A 17,907-nucleotide genomic window follows, 5' to 3' on the forward strand; every position below is an offset into this window, starting at 1 on the left:
CTTCTACTATTGCATACGCCTCTTTCTCTATTGAAGAATGCCTTTTTTCACTATTGTTCAAGGTACGTGAGAAAAAGGCCACAGGTCTTCCATTTTGGTTCAGAGTAGCCCCAATTGCAAAATCAGAAGCGTCCGTCTCAATCACAAAAGGAACCTGCTCATCAATAGAATGCACAACTGCTCCAAGGATATCCTTTTTAAAATTATCAAAACACGTCCTGGCCTCCCATGATAGAGGATATGTCGTAACCCGAATAAGAGGCCGGATCTTCTGTGAAAAATTTGCAATCCAATTAGAATAGTAAGAAAACAGTCCAACAACTCGTTGCAAAGCCTTAGAATTAGTAGGACAAGGTAAATCAATCAATGGTCGCAGATGTTCTGGGTCTGGTTTAATCTTGTTTCCCGAGATAATGTACCCCAGTAGATTTACCTCAGTGGTCGAATAGGTACACTTCTCTTTATTGAAAGTTAAACCAACTTTTTCCGCAGCTTGAAGGAATCTTTCTAAATTAGAATCATGCTCCACCCTTGATTTGTCACACACCGTGATGTCATCTAAATATGAAAAGGTGTCAGAGAGGGAGTTATCACTTATAAAAGCATCCATTGCCCGTTGAAAACAAGCAACACCATTAGTAACACCAAATGGTATTCGGCAAAACTGATACAGCTTTCCACCAGCCTCAAAGGCCGTATATGGTTGATCCTTCTTAACAATAGGAATCTGATGATAAGCACTCTTTAAGTCAATAGTGCTAAAAACCTTATACTGAGATACTTTATTGATAAGCTCATCAATCTTAGGCAAAGGGTATGCATCTAATTGAGTATACCTATTAATAGTTTGGGAATAATCTATCACCATTTGTTTCTTATGTCTCTCGTTAGTCGTGACAACTACCTGTGCCCGCCAAGGCGAACAACTAGGTTCAATGATTCCTTCCAATAAGAGACGTTGAACTTCAGAACTAATAAATTCTCTATCCTGACTGCTATACCTTCTTGACTTGGTAGCAATTGGCTTACAATCCGGCATCAAATTGGAAAAAAGTGATAATGGAGAAATGGATAAAGAGGTTAATCCACAAATAGATAAAGGTGGCTTAGTCCCTCCAAATGAAAGACTAAGAGACTCGTGTAACTGAAGCACATCATGTCCAATCAAAATATCCGCACAGAGATTAGGCAAAACAGATAGGCGCATATCAGTATACGTATTACCTAGAAGAATCAATTTCACAAGGCAACAACCAGCTACTTGTGAAGTGAGAGTCGTCTGAGCCATACACACCTGATAGGAAACAGGCGAAATTTTCAAATGCTTCTCCTTTGCAAACTGAAGACTTATAAAACTCTCAGTACTGCCCGTATCTATAAGGGCCTTCACTTCCAACCCATTAACTTGGGCCGTAACTATAGCTTTGTTTAGGCCATGAGCAAATGCAGCAGAAATTGATGCAATAAACGCCCTATCTAAAGGCTGAATAGTCACAGAGGAGGTAATTGAACCTGATGATTTACACACACGTGCGTAATGACCTCTCTTGCCGCATTTACTACACACAGCCTCCCGAGCAGGACACTTCAGACGAGGGTGCCAGACGTTCCCACAAAAATAACACTTCTGAATCCTAGAGGCAACAGCCGCTGAAGTAGAAACTGTTTCAGAATCTAGTAAACCACTCCTATTAAGTCCACATAATTCCTTTTCATCCGGAACTGCCGAAACCAGTCACAGGCCGATTAAAAAGAGCATAAGAATCCGAACTTCTCTGAGCCACATCCAATGTAGAAGCTTGCTCAAAAGCACTCTTAAGATCCAAAGTCTTATTTTCTAACAACCGCTGACGAATTGATCTAGACAGTAATCCATTAATAGAAGCATCCCGTACCGATTCTTCCTTATATTCTTCAGCCGTCACGGCCTTATAATTACAGTTAACACTAAGGCACCGAAGTGCTTGTAAATAAGTATCCAAAGATTCTCCCACCTGCTGCCTACGGGCAGATCGAAGGTGACGTGCAAATACCTCATTCTTTGGTTTAACAAAAATCTTTTCCAATGTAGAAATAGCCACTTTGTAAGTTTTACAGTCCAAAATATACTTATACACATCCGGAGCAATGTAGTTGATCAGCATATTCAGCTTATTTAGAGACTCTTGATCCAACACGCCCAAAAAGTTTTTAAATGTACAATACCAGTGTTTCCATTTATCATCCACTCCTGCAGAATTAGGGTCAGCATTGAATCGTTCTGGTTGAAGATATCGCTCCATTCTGACATAAAGTTAATAAATTGAAATAAAGAATAGATTTGCCTTTCTAATCTAGGCATTATTAACTTAAAAATCCTGTAGCACATCTTCAACACCCAGTCCCAACTAAAGGCTGGAAAGAACTGAATTTAAGATGGCCACCACAAATCACATGACATCAACTACCAATGAGATTACAGCATATATCCCAAGGCAGGAAACAAACAACCAATCACAATACTTCTTACTAAACATAAAGAATAATCACCACACTGGTCCAGTTCAGTTTCAGATCAATGGTAACCCCCAGGATGTTGATAGTGGGGGATTCAGCGATGGTAATGCCACTGAATGTCAAGGGGAGATGGTTAGAGTCTTGCTTGTTGGAGATGGTCATGCCTGGCACTTGTGTGGTGCGAATGTTACTTGCCACTTGTCAGCCCAAGTCTGAATGTTGTCCAGGTCTTGCTGCATATGGACACGGACTGCGTCAGTATCTGACGAGTCTCGAATGGCGCTGAACAGTGTGCAATCATCAGCGAACATCCCCACTTCTGACCTTATGATGGAGGGAAGGTCATTGATGAAACAGCTGAAGATGGTTGGGCCTAGGACACTGCCCTGAGGAACTCCGGCAGTGATGTCATGTGATTGAGATGAATGACCTCCAACAACCACAGCCAACTTCCTTTGTGCTAGGTATGATTCCAACCAATGGAGAGTTTTCCCCTCGATTCCCATTGACTTCAGTTTTGCTAGGGCTCCTTGATGCCACACTCGATCAAATGCTGCCTTGATGTCAAGGGCAGTCACTCTCACTTCACCTCTTGAGTTCAGCTCTTTTGTCCATGTTTGGTGTAGTCACCACGGCGGCCCACCATCACCTTCTCGACGGCAACTAGGGATGGGCAGTAAATTCTGGCCTCGCCAGCGGCGCCCACATCACATCAACGAATAAAAAAAACCTCTTGGACCAAGGCCTGCCCTAATATTATGTGGCTCGGTGTCAAATTTTGTTTGATAATCGCTCCTGTGAAGCGTCTTGGGAGATGATACTACATTAAAGGCGCTATATAAATGCAGGTTGTTGTTGTTGAAGTATACATGGTGTGCTGGCCTTCGTAGCAAGAGGGTTCACGTACAGGAACAAGGATGTCTTGCTACAGTTGTAGAGGGCCTTGGTGAGACCACACCTTGAGTATTGTGTGCAGTTTTGGTGGCCTTATCTGAGGAAGGACGTTCTTGCCATGGAGGGAGTGCAGCGAAGATTCACCAGGCTGATACCTGGGATGGCAGGAATGACGTATGAGGAGAGATTGGGCTTATACTCGCTGGAGTTTAGAAGATTGAGAGGGGATCTCATCGAGACCTATAAAATTCTGTCAGGCCTGGACAGACTAGATGCAGGAAGGATGTTCCCGATGGCCGGGGAGCCCAGAACCAGGGGTCACAGTCTAAGGATAAGGGGTAAGTCATTTAGGACTGAAATGAGGAGGAATTTCTTCACCCAGAGAGTGGTGAACCTGTGGAATTCTCTACCACAGAGGGCGGTGGAGGCCAGTTCATTAAATATATTCAAGAAAGAGTTGGATATATTTCTTAAGGCTAAAGGGATCAAGGGATATGGGGAGAAGGCAGGGACAGGGTACTGAATTTGGATGATCAGCCATGATCTCATTGAATGGTGGAGCAGGCTCGAGGGGCCGAATGGCCTACTCCTGCTCCTATCGTCTATGTTTCTATGTTCCCCACGGGTCGATATTAGGAGCACTGCTCTTTTTGATTATATATTAATGACCTGGACTTGGATATAGAGGGCACAATTTCAAAATTTGTAACTGCCACAGAACTCAGCAATGTAATCAACGACATAGAAGATAGGAGGAGTAGGCCATTCGGCCCCTCGAGCCCGCTCCGCCATTCAATGAGATCATGGCTGATCATCCAAATTCAGTACCCTGTCCCTGCCTTCTCCCCATATCCCTTGATCCCTTTAGCCTTAAGAAATATATCCAACTCCTTCTTGAATATATTTAATGAATTGGCTTCCACCGCCCTCTGTGGTAGAGAATTCCACAGGTTCACCACTCTCTGGGTGAAGAAATTCCTCCTCATCTCTGTCCTAAATGGCTTACCCCTTATCCTTAGACTGTGACCCCTGGTTCTGGACTCCCCGACCATCGGGAACATCTTTCCTGCATCTAGTCTGTCTAGTCCTTGAGTTACTGACCTCCCCCCACTGAGTTACTGACCCCCCCCTCCCCCGCTCCGAGTTACTGACCCCCCCTCCCCCGCTCCGAGTTACTGACCCCACCTCCCCCGCTCCGAGTTACTGACCCCCCTCACCCCTCCCTGAGTTACTGACCCCCCTCCTCCGCTTAAGTTACTGATGCCCCCCGCTCGAGTTACTGACCCTCTGGCGTAATAAAGACTCACTACACACTTGGTTGTATATAGAGCAAGGCTTTAATCGACTTGTAACAAAAAAACATGGAGGTCTAGTTAGTAGTCACTAGCTTCCTGTTTCCAGATTGTCTCTGGCCAAGGTGGGCCCACGCCCGAGTATTTATACTCCTCGGACGGCGCCCTCAGCTGGCCGTTCAGTAGTACTTCCTGAGTTACTTCTTGTAGAAGTTGCGATTTATGACACCCCCCCTCCCCCGCCCGAGTTCCTGACCCCCGAGTTCCTGACCCTCCCCCGCCCGAGTTCCTCACCACCCCCGCCCAAGTTCCTGACCTCCATCCCCGCCCCCTGCCCAGGTTTCTGACCTTCCCTCCCCCTCACCCCCGCAATAGATGGGGCATTGTGTGTGGGTCACCGATTGTTAACAGGTTTATTGGGTATGAAGTGAATAGTGACAGTGTCGGGACTTCCAGATTTCGTTCAGTCCAATGATCTCACTTCCCACACACGCACCGAGCTTTCCAAGAAATCAACCAGGTCTAGGGGGAGGAGAGGGAGAACGTGGAGCGGGTGTAAAGGGGGTGGGGTTGGAAGAACGTGATCCGTCTTAACATCTGGCTCACATTCACCCTCTCATCTGCCCCCCCCCACTTTAGACCTGGATCACGTTCTTCTCCCATCCCCACTGTGCTTTCCATACTCTTTACCCCCACCAGGTTCCTGACCTCCTCTCTCTCCCTGCCCCTCTCAACCCCCCTTTCTCTCTCCTCCAATTCCCTCTCTCTCCTCCCCTTTCTCTCTCCCCCCCTCCGATTCCCTGTTCCCCCGAATCCCTCTTCCTCTCCCCCCAACTCCCGCTCTGATTCATAGAAACATAGAAGATAGGAGCAGGAGTAGGCCATTCGGCCCCTCGAGCCTGCTCCGCCATTCAATGAGATCATGGCTGATCATCCAAATTCAGTACCCTGTTCCTGCCTTCTCCCCATATCCCTTTAGCCTTAAGAAATATATCCAACTCTTTCTTGAATATATTTAATGAATTGGCCTCTACTGCCTTCTGTGGTAGAGAATTCCGCAGGTTCACCACTCTCTGGGTGAAGAAATTCCTCATCTCTGTCCTAAATGGCTTACCCCTTATCCTTAGACTGTGACCCCTGGTTCTGGACTCCCCGACCATCGGGAACATCCTTCCTGCATCTAGTCTGTCTAGTTCTGTTAGAATTTTATAAGTTTCAATGAGATCCCCTCTCAATCTTCTAAACTCCAGTGAGTATAAGCCTAATCGACCCAATCTCTCATACGTTATTCCTGCCATCCCAGGTATCAGCCTGGTGAATCTTCGCTGCACTCCCTCCATGGCAAGAACATCCTTCCTCAGGTAAGGCGACCAAAACTGCACACAATACTCAAGCTGTGGTCTCACCAAGGCCCTGTACAACTGCAGCAAGACATCCTTGTTCCTGTACTCGAACCCTCTCACTACGAAGGCCAACATACCATTTGCCTTCTTAACCACCTGCTGCACCTGCATGCTTACCTTCAGCGACTGGTGCACAAGGACACCCAGGTCTCGTTGCACTTCCCCTTCTCCCAATCTATTGCCATTCAGATAATAATCTGCGACACCTGTTTTTGCCACCAAAGTGGGTAACCTCGCATTTATCCACAGTATACTGCATCTGCCATGCTTCTGCCCAATCACCCAACCTGTCCAAATCATACTGGAGTTTCTCGGCATCCTCCTCACAGCACACACACCCACCCAGCTTTGTGTCGTCTGTAAACTTGGAGCTATTACATCTAGTTCCCTCGTCTAGATCATTAATATATATTGTGAATAGCTGGGTGTCCCAGGACTGATCCCTGCGGTACCCCACTAGTCACTGCCTGCCACTCGGAAAAAGAGCCGTTTATTCCAACTCTTTGCTTCCTGTCTGCCAACCAGTTCTTTATCCAAGTCAGTACCTTGCCCCCAATCCCATGTGCCTTAACTTTACATGCTAATCTCTTATGCGGGACCTTATCGAAAGCCTTCTGAAAGTCCAAATACACTACATCCACTGGTTCTTCCTTATCTATTCTACCAGTTAAATCCATGTTGACTTTGTCCGATCCTGTCATTGTTTTCCAAGTGCGCTGCTATTACATCCTTTATAATGGACTCTAGCATTTTCCCCACTACCGATGTCAGGCTTACCGGTCTGTAATTCCCTGTTTTCTCTCTACCACCTTTTTTGAATAGTGGGGTAACATTAGCTGCCTTCCAATCCATGGGAACAGTTCCAGAGTCTATAGAATTTTGGAAGATGACCAGCAATGCATCTACTATTTCTAGGGCCACTTCCTTAAGTACCCTAAGATGCAGATTATCAGGCCCTGGGGATTTATCGGCCTTCAATCCCATCAATTTCCCTAACACCATTTCCCTACAAATACTGATTTCTTTCAGTTCCTCCCTTTCATTGGACCTTATGTTCCCCGACATCTCTGGGAGGTTATTTGTGTCCTCCTTTGTGAAGACTGAACCAAAGTATGTATTTAATTGGTCTGCCATTTCTTTGTTCCCCATTATAAATTCCCCTGATTCTGACTGCAAGGGACCTACGCTTGACTTCACCAATCTTTTTCTCTTCACATATCTATAGAAGCTTTTACAGTCAGTTTTTATGTTCCCTGCAAGCTTACTCTCATACTCTATTTTCCCCCTCTTAATTAATACCTTTGTCCTCATTTGCTGAATCCTAAACTGCTCCCAATCCTCAGGTTTACTGCTTTTCTGGCCAATTTATATGTCCTCTCCTTGGATCTTATGCTATCCCTAATTGTTAGCCACAGTTGAGTTTTATTTTTGTTTTATTTTTTTGCCAAACAGGGATGAACAAATTCAAATTTGAAAACAAGGATGAGAATTTTAAAATCGAGGCGTTGCTTAACCGGGAGTCAATGTAGGTCAGCGAGCACGGGGGTGATGGGTGAACGGGACTTGGTGCGAGTTAGGACATGGGCAGCCGAGTTTTGGATGACCTCAAGTTTACGTAGGGTAACACGTGGGAGGCCAGCCAGGAGTGCGTTGGAATAGTCAAGTCTAGAGGTAACAAAGGCATGGATTTCAGTTCTCCCTCATGTATTTATCTAACGTTCCCTTAAATGTATCGATGCTAGTCGCCTCAACTACTCCTTGTGTTAGCCAGATCCACATTCCCACCAGTGTGCCAGTGCAGCCTTCGGTCGTCTGAGGAAGAGAGTGTTTGAAGACCAGGACCTCAAACCCGGCACTAAGCTCATGGTCTACAGCACAGCAGTGATACCCGTCCTCCTGTATGCCTCAGAGACATGGACCGTGTACAGCAGGCACCACAAAGCACTGGAGAGGTACCACCAACGCTGCCTCCGCAAGATCCTGCAAATCCATTGGCAGGATAGGCGCACCAACGTCGGTGTTCTCGCTCAGGCCAACATCCCCAGCATCGAAGCTCTGACCACGCTCGATCAGCTCCGATGGACGGGTCACATTGTCCGCATGCCCGATACGAGACTCCCAAAACAAGCGCTCTGCTCGGAGCTCCAGCACGGCAAGAGAGCCCCAGGTGGGCAGAGGAAACACATCAAGGACACCCTCAAAGCCTCCTTGAAAAAGTGTAACATCCCCACCGACACCTGGGAATCCCTGGTCCAAGACTGCACAAAGTGGAGAAGCATCCGGGAAGGAGCCGAACACCTCGAGTCTCTTCGCCGGGAGCAAGCGGAAGCCAAGCGCAAGCAGCGGAAGGAGCGCATGTCAACCCAAGCACCCCACCCACCCGGCTCTTCAATCATCGTCTTCCCCACCTGTGACAGAGACTGTAGGTCCCGCATTGGACTCATCAGTCACCTGAGAACACATTTTTAATGTGGAAGCAAGTCATCCTCAGTTACGAGGGACTGCCTAAGAAGAAAGAAGACTCTCTGAGTAAAGGAGCTTCGCCTGAAATTCTCTGCGGATTTGTTAGTGATTATCTTATATTTATGGCCCCTAGTTTTGAACTCCGCCCACAAGTGATGCCAAAAGCTAATTATTTTATCAGAAAATAATTTCTTAATTGAGAGGAGATCTCATCGAAACCTATAAAATTCTGTCAGGCCTGGACAGACTAGATGCAGGAAGGATGTTCCCGATGGCCGGGGAGTCCAGAACCAGGCGTCACAGTCTAAAGATAAGGGGTAAGCCATTTAGGACAGAGATGAGGAGGAATTTCTTCACCCAGAGAGTGGTGAACCTGTGGAATTCTCTGCCACAGAGGGCGGTGGAGGCCAATTCATTAAATATATTCAAGAAGGAGTTGGATATATTTCCTAAGGCTAAAGGGATCAAGGGATATGGGGAGAAGGCAGGGACCGGGTACTGAATTTGGATGATCAGCCATGATCTCATTGAATGGCGGAGCAGGCTCGAGGGGCCGAATGGCCTACTCCTACTCCTATCTTCTATGTTTAAAGGGACACTGCAGCCCCGACAAGTCATCAAATAGCTCTCCTTCGAGCAGAGAAGGTTCAGGGGAGATTTGAAGGAGGAGTTTAAATATCAGGATGGTGAAAATAAGGAGAAACTGTTTCCAATGGCAAGAGGGTCGGTAACCAGAGGGCACGGATTTAAAGCGACTGGAAAAAGTAGAGCGAAAGGGGAGGTGAGGAGAATTTTATTTACGCAGCAAGTTGTTGTGATCTGGAATGCGCTGCCTGAAAGGGCGGTGGAAGCAGATTCAATAGTAACTTTCAAAAAGCAAGACGCCGGGGAGCACAAGGAGCAGGAGTGGGCCATACGGCCCCTCGAGCCTGCTCCTCTATTCAATAAGATCATGGCTGATCTTCGACCTCAACTCCACTTTCCCGCCCGATCTCCATATCCCTCGATTCCCCCAGAGACCAAAAATCTATCGATCTCTGCCTTGAATATACTCAACGACTGAGCCTCCACAGCCCTCTGGGGCAGAGAATTCCAAAGATTCACCACCCTCTGAGTGAAGAAATTCCTCCTCCTCTCAGTCCTAAATGGCCGACCCCTTATTCTGAGACTGTGACCCCTGGTTCTGGACTCCCCAGCCAGGGGGAAACATCCTCCCTGCATCTAGTCTGCCAAGCCCTGTAAGAATTTTATAGGTTTCAATGAGATCACCTCTCATTCTTCTAAACTCTAGAGAATATAGGTCCAATCGACCCAATCTCTCCTCATAGGACAACCTTCTCAACCCAGGAATCAATCTAGTGAACCTTCGTTGCATCGCCTCTAAGGCAAGTATAAGAACATAAGAAATAGGAGCAGGAGTAGGCCAATCGGCCCCTCGAGCCTGCTCCGCCATTCAATAAGATCATGGCTGATCTGATCCTAACCGCTAATCTACTATCACAGAACCATCTCCTGAATCTAACAGAATTAGACACACGAAATAGGAGCAGGATCAGGCTACACGGCCCCTGGGCCCGCTCCGCTACCCACAGGGCCGTGTCCGATCCGAACCTAGACTCATGTCCAAATTCCTGCCCACTCCCCGTAACCCTTAATTCCCTTTACTTCTAGGAAACTGTCTATTTCTGTTTTAAATTTATGTAATGATGCAGCTTCTACAGCTTTTTGGGGCAGCATATTCCATGGACCTACCACCCTCTGAGTGAAGTAGTTCCTCCTCACCTCAGTTTTGAAAGAGCAGCCCCTTATTCTAAGACTATGCCCCCTAGTTCTAGTTTCACCCATCGTCGGGAACATCCTCCCCGCATCCACCCGATCCAACCCTTTCACAATCTTATATGTTTCAATAAGATCGCCTCTCATTCTTCTGAACTCCAATGAGTAGAGTCCCAATCTACTCAACCTCTCCTCATATGTCCATCCCCTCATCCCCGGGATTAACCGAGTGAACCTTCTTTGTACTGACTCGAGAGCAAGTATGTCTTTTCTTAAGTATGGACACCAAAACTGTACGCAGTATTCCAGGTGCGGTCTCACCAATACCTTGTACAACTGAAGCAATACCTCCCTATTTTTATATTCTATCCCCCTCGCAATGAAAGCCAACATTCCATTGGCCTTCTTAATCACTTGCTGCACCTGCATACTAACCTTTTGAGTTTCGTGCACCAGGACCCCCAGATCCCTTTGTACTTCAGTACTTTCCAGTTTCTTGCCATTAAGATAATAACTTGCTCTACGATTTTTCCTGCCAAAGTGCATAACCTCACACTTTCCAGTATTGTATTCCATCTGCCAAATCTCTGCCCACTTACTTAGCCTGTCTATGTCCCCTTGCAGGTTTTTTATGTCCTCCTCACTCACTACTTTCCCTCCCATCTTAGTATCATCTGCAAACTTTGATATGTTACACTCGGTCCCCTCCTCCAAATCGTTAATATAGATTGTAAAGAGTTGGGGACCCAGCACTGACCCCTGCGGAACACCACTAGTTACTGATTGCCAGTCTGAGAATGAACCACTTATCTCTAGGTAAGGAGACCCACCTTCAATTTGTGTCCTCTGGTTACCGACTCTTCTGCCACTGGAAACAGTTTCTCCTTATTTACTCTATCGAATATGTACATGATTTGGAACTCCTCTATCAAAGCTCTCCCCGAGCAGTTGAAGCTCTAGTCAGTGTGAACTCACTGGTAGGTCAACATTGGGATTAACAGGTGAATTCCTTCCCACACACGGAACATATGTGTGGTTTGTCTGCGCTGCGATCGCTGCTCTCTCCTTCCATGTGCAAAGGCCGATGATATTCAGGTCCTGATGAATCCAGCAACTCTGTCTGATACTGACGTGATGTTTGGTCTGAGTTTCCTGTCTGTAAATGCTCCACTTCTAAAACCCTGTAAAAGGAGTGTAGAAAGGGGTAAGAGGGAGTGTGAGGAACAGGGGGATTCAATTTGATCCTGGCCCATCTGTATCTTAACCATATTTACCCGCCTTGGTTCCATAACATTTAATACCCTTACCCAACAAAAATCAATTAAGTTTTGACATTTTCAATTGACTCCCCAGCCTAGTATTGCCCCTCCGACAGTGCGGCGCTCCCTCAGTACCGCCCCTCCGACAGTGCGGCGCTCCCTCAGTATTGCCCCTCCAACAGTGTAGTGCTCCCGCAGTACTGCCCCTCCGACAGTGCGGCACTCCCTCAGCCCTGCCCCTCCAACAGTGTAGCGCTCTCTCAGTACTGCCCCGCAGTGCAGCACTCCCTCAGCCCTGCCCCTCCAACAGTGTAGCGCTCTCTCAGTACTGCCCCACAGTGCAGCACTCCCTCAGTACTGTCCCTCCGACAGTGCAGCATTCCCTCGGTAGTGACCCTCCAACAGTGCAGCACTCACTCAGTGCTGTCCCTCCGATAGTGCAGTGCTCAGTACTGCCCCTCCGACAGTGCATCATTCCCTCGGTAGTGACCCCCCAACAGTGCAGCGCTCCCTCAGTACTGTCCCTTCGACAGTGCAGCGCTCCCTCAGTACTGACCCTCCGACAGTTCAGCGCTCCCTCAGTACTGCCCCTCTGATAGTGCAGCATTCTTCAGTACTGCCCCTCCGACAGTGCGGTGCTTCCTCTGTACTGCCCCTCCGACAGTGCAGCGCTCCCTCAGTACTGCCCCTCAGGCAGTGCGGCGCTCCCTCAGTACTGCCCCTCCGACAGTGCAGCGCTCCCTCAGTACTGACCCTCTGACAGTTCAGCGCTCCCTCAGTACTGCCCCTCTGATAGTGCAGCATTCCTCAGTACTGCCCCTCCAACAGTGCGGTGCTTCCTCTGTACTGCCCCTCCGACAGTGCAGCGCTCCCTCAGTACTGCCCCTCAGGCAGTGCGGCGCTCCCTCAGTACTGCCCCTCCGACAGTGCAGCGCTCCCTCAGTACTGCCCCTCCGACAGTGCAGCATTCCTCTGTACTGCCCCTCCGACAGTGCGGCGCTCCCTCAGTACTGCCCCTCCAACAGTACAGCATTCCTCAGCACTGCATGCGTGTGTCAGCCTAGATTTTTGTGCTCATGTCTCTGGTGTGAGACTTAAACTCACAACCTTCTGACTCAACAGGCGAGACTGCTGCCCGCTGAGCCCGTGCGTCAAATTTCCGTCTGATTCGCGCTGCTGTGGGGCGCCTCGGGACGTTTCTAACTCGGTTAGAGGCACAGTCAAAAATCCCCAGTTGTTGTTGTTGTTGTTGGAATGGCGGCCTCACAATCCCAAAATCCCTCGCGCTTCGGAAACCGCTCTATCCCGTGAAACATGCTCTCGCACGCGCCAGAGTGGGAGGGGGGTGGGGAGCGCGTTAACCGCGCCGGCGTAAAGACTCGAGTTTTACCCGATTTCATCGATTGGAGCGGAAAGCAGGGGGCGCGGTAAAGTAAGCAAGGTGGGTCGGGGGGCGAAAAGCGTTGATAAATAAAGGAAAATACGGAGCTGAGAGTCCGGACATGTTCAGCCCCTCCTAACCAAGATGGCGCCGGTGTCGGCCGCGCAGTGCGCTGAGGATCACGTGATCCCATCCGCCCCGCCTGATTGACGTGAGCTCCAACCAATAGCCATCGGGGAGGGAGGGGGCGGAATCGGATGACCGAGCCGGGCGCTGGTGGGACCTCCAACCAATCGCGGCGCACTCAAGTGGGCGGGACTTGCACCCGGGCTCTTGCTGGCCACCGCGCATGCTCGGGCTGCACACTCCCAACAATGGGCAAGTCAGGGTCAAGTTGTTTGAAGGGTTGCTGCAGAATTGTTGGGCCAGGACGCCTCACATTGAAGTCAATGCAAATCAGGGGGAAAAATTCTCCACTGGCTGGAGTCACACCTAGCACAGAGGAAGATCAGAGACTCGCAGAAATTTACAGAATAAGGCCATTCGGCCCATCGTGTCTGCGCCGGCCGAAAAAGAGCCAAACACCCTCATCCCATTAGACTCTGGAACAGTTCCCATGGATTGGAGGGTAGCTAATGTTACCCCACTGTTCAAAAAAGGTGGTAGAGAGAAAACAGGGAATTACAGACCGGTAAGCCTGACATCGGTAGTGGGGAAAATGCTAGAGTCCCATTATAAAAGATGTAATAGCAGAGCACGTGGAAAAACAGTAACAGGATCGGACAAAGTCAACATGGATTTACAAAAGGTAAATCGTGCTCGGCTAATCTGCTGGAATTTTTTGAGGATGTAACTGGTAGAATAGATAAGGGAGAACCAGTGGATGTGGTGTATTTGGACCTTCAGAAGGCTTTCGATAAGGTCCCGCATACGAGATTAGCGTGTAAAGTTAAAGCAGATGGGATTGGGGCAAGGGACTGACTTGGATAGAGAACTGGTTGGCAGACAGGAAACAAAGAGTTGGAATAAACGGGTCTTTTTCCGAGTGGCAGGCAGTGACTAGTGGGGTACCGCAGGGATCGGTCCTAGGACCCCAGCTATTCACAATATATATTAATGATCTAGACGAGGGAACTAGATGTAATATCTCCAAGTTTGCAGATGGCACAAAGCTGGGTGGGCGTGTGTGCTGTGAGGAGGATGCAGAGAAACTCCAGTATGATTTGGACAGGTTGGGTGATTGGACAGAAGCATGGCAGATGCAGTATAAAGTGGATAAATGCGAGGTTATCCACTTTGGTGGCAAAAACAGGAAGGCAGATTATTATCTGAAAGGCAATAGATTGGGAGAAGGGGAAGTGCAACGAGACCTGGGTGTCCTTGTGCACCAGTCGCTGAAGGTAAGCATGCAGGTGCAGCAGGCGGTTAAGAAGGCAAATGGTATGTTGGCCTTCGTAGCGAGAGGGTTCGAATACAGGAACAAGGAAGTCTTGCTGCAGCTGTACAGGGCCTTGGTGAGACCACATCTTGAGTATTGTGTGCAGTTTTGTTCGCCTTATCTGAGGAAGGATGTTCTTGCCATGGAGGGGGTGCAGCGAAGATTCACCAGACTGATACTTGGGATGGCAGGAATGACGTACGAGGAGAGATTGGGCTTATACGTGCTGGAGTTTAGAAGAATGATAGGGGATCTCATTGAAACTTATAAAATTCTAACAGGACTAGACAGACTAGGTGCAGGAAGGATGTTCCCGATGGCGGGGGAGTCCAGAACCAGGGGTCACAGTCTAAGGATAAGGGGTAAGCCATTTAGGACAGAAATTAGGAGGAATTTCTTCACCCAGAGAGTGGTGAACCTGTGGAATTCTCTACCACAGAAGGCAGTTGAGGTCAATTCATTAAATATATTCAAGAAGGAGTTAGATATATTTCTTAAGGCTAAAGGGATCAAGGGGTATGGAGAGAAAGCAGGGACCGGGTACTGAATTTGGATGATCAGCCATGATCTCATTGAATGGCAGAGCAGGCTCGAGGGGCTGAATGGCCTACTCCTGCTCCTATCTTCTATGTTTCTATGTTTATGCACGCACGGTATTTTGAATGGGCCGCACAGCCCGTTAAAGGGACCATGCACCCAACATAAAAAATTAAAGGGAACGGTGATGCCGATAGGACGAGATGAAGTGGGGTGGGAGGCAATGTTCCCTCTAATATTTTTTTTTTTAAGTGCTTGGCTCTTTCAAATTTTCTTCAATTTAAAGCCGGAGCGGCCTGCGTGGGTCCTCCAGAGCCTGCCGTCGAGCGGGAACATTGGTGGGAGGAGGCTCATGTGGAGCGTAAACACTGACATAGAAACACAGAAGATAGGAGCAGGAGTAGGCCATTCGGCCCCTCGAGCCTGCTCCGCCATTCAATGCGATCATGGCTGATCATCCAAATTCAGTACCCTGTCCCTGCCTTCTCCCCATATCCCTTGATTCCTTTAGCCTTAAGAAATATATCCAACTCTTTTTTGAATATATTTAATGAACTGGCCTCCACCGCCCTCTGTGGCAGAGAATTCCACAGGTTCACCACTCTCTGGGTGAAGAAATTCCTCCTCATTTCTGTCCTAAATGGCCTACCCCTTATCCTTAGACTGTGACCCCTGGTTCTGGACTCCCCCGACCATCGGGAACATCCTTCCTGCATCTAGTCTGTCTAGTCCTGTTAGAATTTTATAAGTTTCAATGAGATCCCCTCTCATTCTTCTAAACTCCAGCAACTATAAGCCCAATCGACCCAATCTCTCCTCGTACGTCATTCCTGCCATCCCAGGTATCGGTCTGGTGAATCTTCGCTGCACTCCCTCCATGGCAAGAACATCCTTCCTCAGATAAGGCGACCAAAACTGCACAATACTCAAGGTGTGGTCTCACCAAGGCCCTGTACAACTGCAGCAAGACATCCTTGTTCCTGTACTCGAATCCTCTCGCTACGAAGGCCAACATACCATTTGCCTTCTTAACCGCCTGCTGCGCCTGCATGCTTACCTTCAGCGACTGACATGGACCAGTTGGGCCGAATGGCCCGCTTTCGGTGCTGGACATTCTGTGCAATCGCACATGATTACTTCAGGAGGAGGACACAAGAGAGGTTAGCAGTTTGGATAGATTGGCAGTTTTAAATTTAATGCTGAAAAAAAGTGAGAGCAGATACATTGTGGGACACTATGTACACTAAATTTACACTAATAGAAATAAACAACTTGCATTTCTATAGTGCCTTTCACGCCCTCAGGACATCCCAAAGCGCTTTACAGCCAATGAAGTAATTTTGAAGTGTAGTCACTGTTGTAATATAGGAAACGCAGCAGTCAATCTGCGCACAGCAAGCTCCCGCAAACCGCAATGTGATAATGACTGGATCATGTTTTTCCCGCCCCCCCCCCAGTGATGTTGGTTGAGGGATAAATATCGGCCCCCGGGACAACCTTCCGATCGTGGCCGTGCGATCTTTTACATCCAGCCGAGGAGAGCAGACGGGGCCTCGGTTTAACGTCTCATCCAAAAGACGGCACCTCCGACAGTGCTGCGTTCCCTCAGCACTGCACTGGGAGTGTCAGCCTAGGTTTTGTGCTGAAGTCTCTGGAGCGAGAACCGTCCGAGGCGAGAGTGCGACCCACCGAGCTGACACTAAACGGCCAGAGTTCAAAACCAGCAGAGAGATTTACAGAAGGTCAAGATGGCGCCCGAGACGGTCCGGCGCTAGCGCGCTCGCCCTGCTTCGGGCGGCCCGCTCTCGCCGCTCGCTCCCGCAACCGGAGCGAGGTGTTAGGCGAGTCGGGCGGAGGCAGCGCAGCGCATCGGGACGCAGCAGCAGCCACGTCGACCCGTTAGAGCACGTCGGCCGTCTGCTCCTCAGCGGGAAGGCATTCCGACTGGGAGGAGGGGAGCCGAACACGGTGGCCAAAGGCCGGAACGGAAGCGGGAGTAGCAGGCCCGGGCCGTCAGACCGTGGAGCCGGCGACGGTGAGGTGGAGGCCGCGGCGACCGGAGGATGTGTTCGGCGAGTCGGGCGGAGGCAGCGCAGCGCATCGGGACGCAGCAGCAGCCACGGCGACTCGTAGTCCGACTGGGAGGAGGGGAGCCGGGAATGGTGGCCAGAGGGTGAGCGGGAGAAGCAGGCCACCACACGTGGAGCCGAGCCAGCAACAGTGAGGAGGAGGCCGCGGTGACGAGGAGGACGGAGCGGCTGAGGGACATCGTGCTCCCACTGCCACTGGATGCCATTGAATTGACTTTCTGAACACGGCGCTGTAAAAATAGCTGACGTGTCCCGATGGGGAGTAAGCATTCCATTGTACTGGTAGATATGGCAAATAAAAAATTGAATTGAAGTCACTAAAAGTGGGCTAACATGTTGATAATCATTTTTTTTTTAAATGCTATGTTTTATATTCACAAATAGAGTTAATGCTAAACCGACACAACTTACTGGTTAGGTTTCAGTTAGAACAGTTCTTGGGCACTTCAACTTTAGGAAGGATGTCAGAGAGAGACTTTACACAGCACCTTTTCCCAACCTTTACAGCCAATGAAGTACTTTTTGAAATGTGGTCGCTGTCCTAACTCGCACCAAGTCCCGTTCACCCATCTCCCCTGTGATTGCGGGCCTACTCTGGCTCCCGGATAAGCAACGCCTCGATCTTAAAACTCTCATCCTGGTTTTCAAATCCAACCGTGGCCTGGTCCCTCCCTATCTCTGTAACCTCCTCCAGCCCAGAACCCGCCGAGATCCATGCGATTCTCAATTCTAGCCTCTGGAGCATCCCATCCCCCTGATTTCAATCGCTTCCACCATTGGCGAGGGAACTAGATGTAATATCTCCAAGTTTGCAGACGACACAAAGCTGGGTGGGCGTGTGTGCTGTGAGGAGGATGCTGAGAAACTCCAGTATGATT

The 17,907-nt window shown here is 48.8% G+C and overlaps 1 protein-coding gene across 1 annotated transcript in view; it reads right to left on the minus strand.

Moving 5' to 3' along the window:
* Positions 1-13,138, minus strand: part of LOC147117928 (uncharacterized) — a 58,522-nt gene extending 45,384 nt beyond the window's left edge. Inside the window, exons 1-2 of the mRNA XM_085984263.1 lie at positions 12,974-13,138; positions 11,155-11,505 (exon numbers count right to left, since the gene is read on the minus strand). The gene's annotated coding sequence lies outside the window, so the exon portion shown is untranslated. The remainder of the gene's footprint in view (positions 1-11,154; positions 11,506-12,973) is intronic.
* Positions 13,139-17,907: the final 4,769 nt, after the last annotated feature.

Source organism: Somniosus microcephalus, chromosome 4, assembly GCF_052327205.1.
Source record: "Somniosus microcephalus isolate GS21.2 chromosome 4, FLI_Smic_1.0, whole genome shotgun sequence".
NCBI classification, from domain to species: domain Eukaryota; kingdom Metazoa; phylum Chordata; class Chondrichthyes; order Squaliformes; family Somniosidae; genus Somniosus; species Somniosus microcephalus.